The following is a 6,260-nucleotide window of genomic DNA, read 5'->3' as shown; positions in this document are numbered from 1 at the left end:
ATGGAAGTGAGATCTTACATTTGTTTGTCACAGACAGGATGAACAATCACAGGAGGTCAGTCTTGTGATTAACTTTCACAAGATTGAAGAGGTGAGGCATTCTCAAGTGAGAATCACGTGCACAACTTGCACTTTCTCACGTTTCATTGAACTGGAGTAAGTGTTGTGATTGTGATTTGCAATCACAGAAAGCTGACAAAATCCAAGAATCACATGGCATTGTAAATGTGTTACTGATGAGAATAATCTCCACTAACTTTTCTTATGACTATTCACTGCCCCTGGCTACGTTTTCCAGCTTGTTTTTCCTGTGTATAACATCTTGTAGGTCAAGTCTTCATGCATGAATTGGTCGATGCTCGAGATGCTATGATTTAGAAAAGACTCAAGAGACCCTGAGTGAGTGTCAGAGTCCAACCTTATTCTGCAATCAAGCATTCAAAGCTAGTGCCCCAGAATTCTGCAATCAAGCATTCAATTGAACTCTTCTTTTCGTCATTGAAAAAGAAATTTATTCTACCATGGTCACTTGGAACATGCAAACATCAATTGTAGCTAAAGTCATGTGCGTGTGTAATTTGTGTTTGACACCTTCAGACCTTATCCTCGAATCTGAGGTGGCATGTGAGGGGTGCTGATGTGGCATGGGCTTGGCTCCAAGATCCGACATTTGTCAAACACTGGATCTCAAATCCGAGGCTACCTTGGATCTGAAATCCTTTGTGAGACAATATGGAGAGTGGAGAGGATCAGAGATCCAACCTGTTCACTAAAGAAAATTACATATTTAAAGTGAAACATTGAAACAAGTGATCAAAATTTAAAGTACATGCCATCCTTGGGAGCTGAGTTTAACTAGGATCATGTATAAATCTAAGTCTGTGTGCAGTTTAATGACATTCGGTTCAAACCCCAACCAAGTACTAGGTATGGGTGAACATAGATCGGGTCTGGTTTGGATATGCAATCCAGATCCAACATTTATTCCTTTTTAAAAATTCCCACTCCGATATAGGTTTTTAAGTTCTAAATGAGTATGCGGGTCAGATTGAAAGTTTATCAAATCAAACTTCAGTTGCATTGAAATTTGGATCTGTGTTTTCTGTTAGGTTTGTGTTTTTAAAATTGGACCACAGTATGTCAACCATTTGCACTCTTTCAACCATTTGCACTCTTTTTGTTTCCTGACATAAACCCTCAAAAACTGTGCCAGGTCTGGTAAGAAATTGAAATTTTTTTTATCCGGATTAAATTCCACATTTTTCTAATCTAAAAAAGGTACACATTTAAATTTGAATCTATGATTACAATTTGGATCTAGATCCAAATCAGTTGCCATCCAGCCTGTATCCAACTAGGAGTACTGCAAATGGATTGGGATTCAGTCATACCTCCAATCAAAATTTGGCAGACTGCTTTCAAACGTGGATCTCAAAAATAGAATCTGAATGCATTTTCAGATCAGGTTCGGAGTTACATGATTGTACTCTTTTTGGGTTTGGATTTGGTGAATTTATATTTGGAGTAGGATAAAATTCCATAATTGTGTTTTTAACTCGTGAAACATGCATTTTCCACCATTTTCTTTACCAGATAAGTAATACCATATAAAATTCAGTTCTAGACTGGATTCTACTTCATCAGATCCTAGATTGGATTTGGATACGGACTCAGACTTATAAGCTTAAAAATCAGACATAGATTCAGATCAACCATCCGGGTATTCAATCCACTTGCACCTTTATATCCAACTCATTTTCATTCGCAATTCTGTGTAATGAGTTGGATTATCTTTTTGATAATCAAAGTTGGGGTCACCCCACTATGGGATTCAAACCCAAGGCCCTTAGGTTAAGGAGTCCAGGCTGCATTACCTTTAGCTATCATCTTGCACAATCAGCCATCTATGTCATTGTTTTTCATAGGATTTTTTTGAAAAGCAGTGTCAGTCAATCTTTCTGCCTTTCAAAAACTGGCATGTCTACTTCTTTGTTATCAATTGAGCTTCGCATGCTTGACAACAAAGAGGGTTGTCGATAGACATGCAAATTCTAACCAAGTTATTTCATGTTAGGAGTCACATACTAAAGTCCAGTATTTTCGGTTTGTTTCACTCAAAAGTGTTAATGACACAACAATTGCTAACATTTTCAAAAGGCATGTCTCCACTCTTATCCTGTCCAACCCCTTTCCAAATTGGGAATGAAATATTCCAAGCCCAAAAATCTCTTTATAAAAATCAAACCCCTATCGTAGGCAACATGCTCTGAACGAATCTTAACTGTTCGTTCAAAACTTACCCATTAAGAGCTGTCCATCGCAATCTTGACTTGACCGAAAAAAATGAATCCTGGATATTCAAGAAACGTATCCAGATCCATCAAAAAACTATAAATAAGAGGCCACCCCCTATTTCGCTATCTTATATTTTCTCTGAAATCCAAGTCCTAGCACTAGCCCTACTTTATCAAAATCTCTACGTGCCTAGCTAGTCCACCTAAGCTAGCCGAACCTATCTAGCTTAGTCTAGAACTCAAATCCTCTATTTCACCATCTTTTCGAGCCCACATCTAGCTGAAGTGTTCTCCATGCTTCACTGCTCTCGTCAACAACGTAGAAAAGGTTACCTAAGCTTAAGGTGTGATTCAGTTTCTCATTTTATTATTTTGTCCATTTATTACGTTTTTCATAAGCATAAAAATCATTAACATTTGTATATTTGTTTTTTTTTGAGTTTTGGTGGCTTATACCATCGAGCTTGCTTACTTTATAGGAACCACGTATGAGGTACATACACTCATAAGCCACAACCCCAAAGGCAAAGATCTTGAGCTCATAGTGCGGCATATTCCTGCTTAATGGAGGAGAAAAGGCGCACAACCTTGCATAATAAACTCCACAAACTCTCAAATTCAAATTGGATTTTCGGACTTATTTTCTACAATTTCTCTTGAAAACCCTTTTTTTGTTTTAAAAAATTTGAGAATCCATAAGACCATGCTATCTTCTGCTTAACTTTTCTTCTCATCCCTTCATTTGGCCAGTCATGTAGATTTATCCATCTTATACATTGATACCTTTTGCTCTTAACTCTTCTTTTTAACATTTTTGAAAATAACTAAGTTGGTCATCTCATTGTATAAAGCAAAACCTACCCATTCAGGCCTTATCCTAAGGACTTTTTTATTTTTATGAAGAAGAGTATCAAGAAGAAGAAGAAAAAAAGTTCTCACAAAAAAAAATGTCAACATGTAAAAAAAGTGAGAAAATACTAAAAAAAGAAATTAGTTATGTCATCCCCTAGGCTTGGTAGTTTTTCTTAAAGTTATCACCTGGTCTTAGATCCTAGTGTTGATGAAAAAAAAAGGAAAAAGTATTATTAAAAAAAACATTTTATACAAAAAGAGGCATTATTGAAAGAAAAAAATGTGTAGTTTCAAAAGTTGCAATGCTTCATCTGTAATTGAAGATCTTATGCAAGAGATGCTCAGAATCCCTTATCCACTTGTTTTTCTTTACGCCTTAAGTTTAAGAATGTCATGTTCAACCTTTTCTGTTACCCCTTTTAAGCCTCATGATTTCCAAAGTTCAAAAAAAAATTTATTTACCTAAAAAAAATATCATTTCATCCCTTACCATTGTTATTACCATTTATTCTCATTATTCAAAGTTCAATAACCCATGTTTTATTGTTTCTTTCAAAGTCTTTAGAAAATGATTGGCTATTTAAAATTATTTAATATGGATAAGTTTGATGCAAGATTTGGAGTGAGGACATTAAAGTGCATCAAAATAGAAAGTCCTATGATTTTTATATGTTTTGAGCTCTCATTTTTAGGCCTAGATGACTAAGGAGTCTTGCTCAAAGTTTTTAGGGTCTCAATCTTTGTGAAATTAGATTGACAGCTATGAAAGCTTGAGCTTATACACACACTTCTATAACTATTTGATTTGATCTTTAAAGGTTAAACAAAAGATTTATTCTAGTGAAGAAGAGCAAGCTTATTTATTTTATAACTTTAATTAAAGAAAAAAATTGAAAAGTGAAGTTAAGTCAACATTGGCAAAGAATTAAATTGCTACTAAATAATGCAAGTTGCTCACATTCATTTTGCACTCACTTTTTTTATGTTTGTGATACTTTCTAAGGCAAGCATTCAATCATGTGATAAAAAATTTTGTTCTCAGCATTCACTTTAAATTTTTTAGCAAGGGGTAGTTCTTTTTCTTTTGAAAAAAAAAATAGAGCATCATTTTTTGGCTTAGGTCATCATTTACATTGTATTGCATAAGTTCCATTATGGCACACAATATTATGTCATGCACTCTTGTCAGTCATAAATGTCATCTTTATCGTATCATTTTTTTATCATAAAGTTCTTTAACATCATGATTTGATTGAACTGTCAATCATTTTTTTATCAAAGTTGTCAATATTGACTTCAAGCAAGTTAAGATCAAGTATTTTTTGTAATATTTTCTCAAAAAAGTTGATCTTTTATAAGTCAAAAAAATTGCCTTAAGAACTTGCTTTATGATTATCGTGATCAAGATAAGTTAAATCAAAGCATCTCACCATGCATCATGTCATATCATATGCATTTTTCTTAAGTTAATAATCAGTTTTCTTACATCTAACATAATTTTTAAGAACCCAATTGTCCTATTAGGTAAGCTTATACAATCCTATCTTAAGATTATCTTGACTTATTGACATACCAACTCTTCAACATGTGCATGTAGCAGAGGTCCATGAGATGATCTCCATCGGGAAAAAGCAAAAGTCCCACAACACAACAATAAAAAACCCTTAGCTTATGCTTCGTTGCGCTAGAACTGGTGGCTATGTGCAAGGCTGGAAGAAGGACTTCAAATCTTCAAGCAAAATGTGGAGATGGTGATTTTGTATATCCCAAAAAAGGTGATTTAGATTCTAGTGTGAGTGACCAAACAAAAAAGATAGAAGCTTACATGTATCCACAATGCCCTAGCTAACCATGAATCTGTCTAAATGGTGCCAGAAAGTAAACTAGCCCTAGAAGATTAATTGTCTTGTCAATAGTAATGGTCATCTCTCTAAAGGGATCCCAAAAAGTACTCATGTGAAGATTCTAACACTGCACGAGATCAGAGAGAAGAGCACCATTGATCAACATCCTTTGTAATCAGCATACATGATAAATGCCATAGGTCTTCAAGAAGGGGTGATGAACATTTCAAAATTCGGTATACCGGGGGAAGCGATCTCTCCTTCATATCTACAGTTGGTCTACAAAAATGGGCATATGAGATGAATCATAGTAAGAGGTAAGCATAAAGGAAAAAAAAGCTCTTACCAATCGCCCATGACAGATATAATAATGGGTGTGGACTTGGCAAGGGTTGACAAGGAAGACATGGTTCTTTTTTAGGGTGATTACCACTGCAGGTGAATCCATCGCAGAAAAAGGGGCACAAATCCAGCTCACCAAGAAGCAGAGAAGCCAGAGATTGGGAGTAAAAAATGGATGCACAAAGCATTTTTATAAGGAAAGAGTTCCAATTCGGCTATGAGTCGATTCCCACATGAAAATGATGCATCAGACGACAATCTGGGTTTTGCTATCCATCATGGGACATCCCATGTTTTATCATCCGACATTGGATGGAAACTCTGCTTAGCCATCCAGCCCCAGGTTGACATTCCTGCATTATCGTCCACTCAAGGACGACATTCCCCTCTGGGCTGTCTATCGTAATGATATTGAAGACCCATTGGTCATTTATTGCAAGAGCGAAAGATCATCGTTTTCGACAAGCATTGTCATTAGACACTTCCCCATGTTTTCAAAACTGGTCTGACCTTATTCAAAGCAGGTTATATGTCCCCCCCCCGAACAGGGCAGTTAGCTACATCTCATGCTCGGGGGTCCCAAAGAGCACCACGTATGTAAGCATGTGTGTCTCGTATCCCCATGTTTGTCTGCATTAATTAGCATTGGAGTTTGATGCAATTGCAAAGACTTAAGTACCCTCTCCTCCATTGGTGCAAAAAAAAAATGACGATTCTTGAAAAGGAGTGGTTGTAAAGACTTAAGTGCCCCGAAGATGATTATTTAAGACCCAGTCTCTGCACTGCAGGATTATCTGAGAAAGAAATCTCCCCTGGAGGAGGCCATGAACATCAACCCTCTCACACTCTCTCTCCCTTCTATTTTTGCTTCTATGCACATCCAACAGAAGATCTTACATTGCTCCATCAAGCACCGGCTGACATGCAC

The sequence above is a fragment of the Nuphar pumila genome, chromosome 1 (assembly GCF_984573655.1).
Source record: "Nuphar pumila chromosome 1, dmNupPumi1.hap1.1, whole genome shotgun sequence".
Taxonomy (NCBI): Eukaryota; Viridiplantae; Streptophyta; class Magnoliopsida; order Nymphaeales; family Nymphaeaceae; genus Nuphar; species Nuphar pumila.
Note: the sequence above shows the minus strand (reverse complement) of the source record.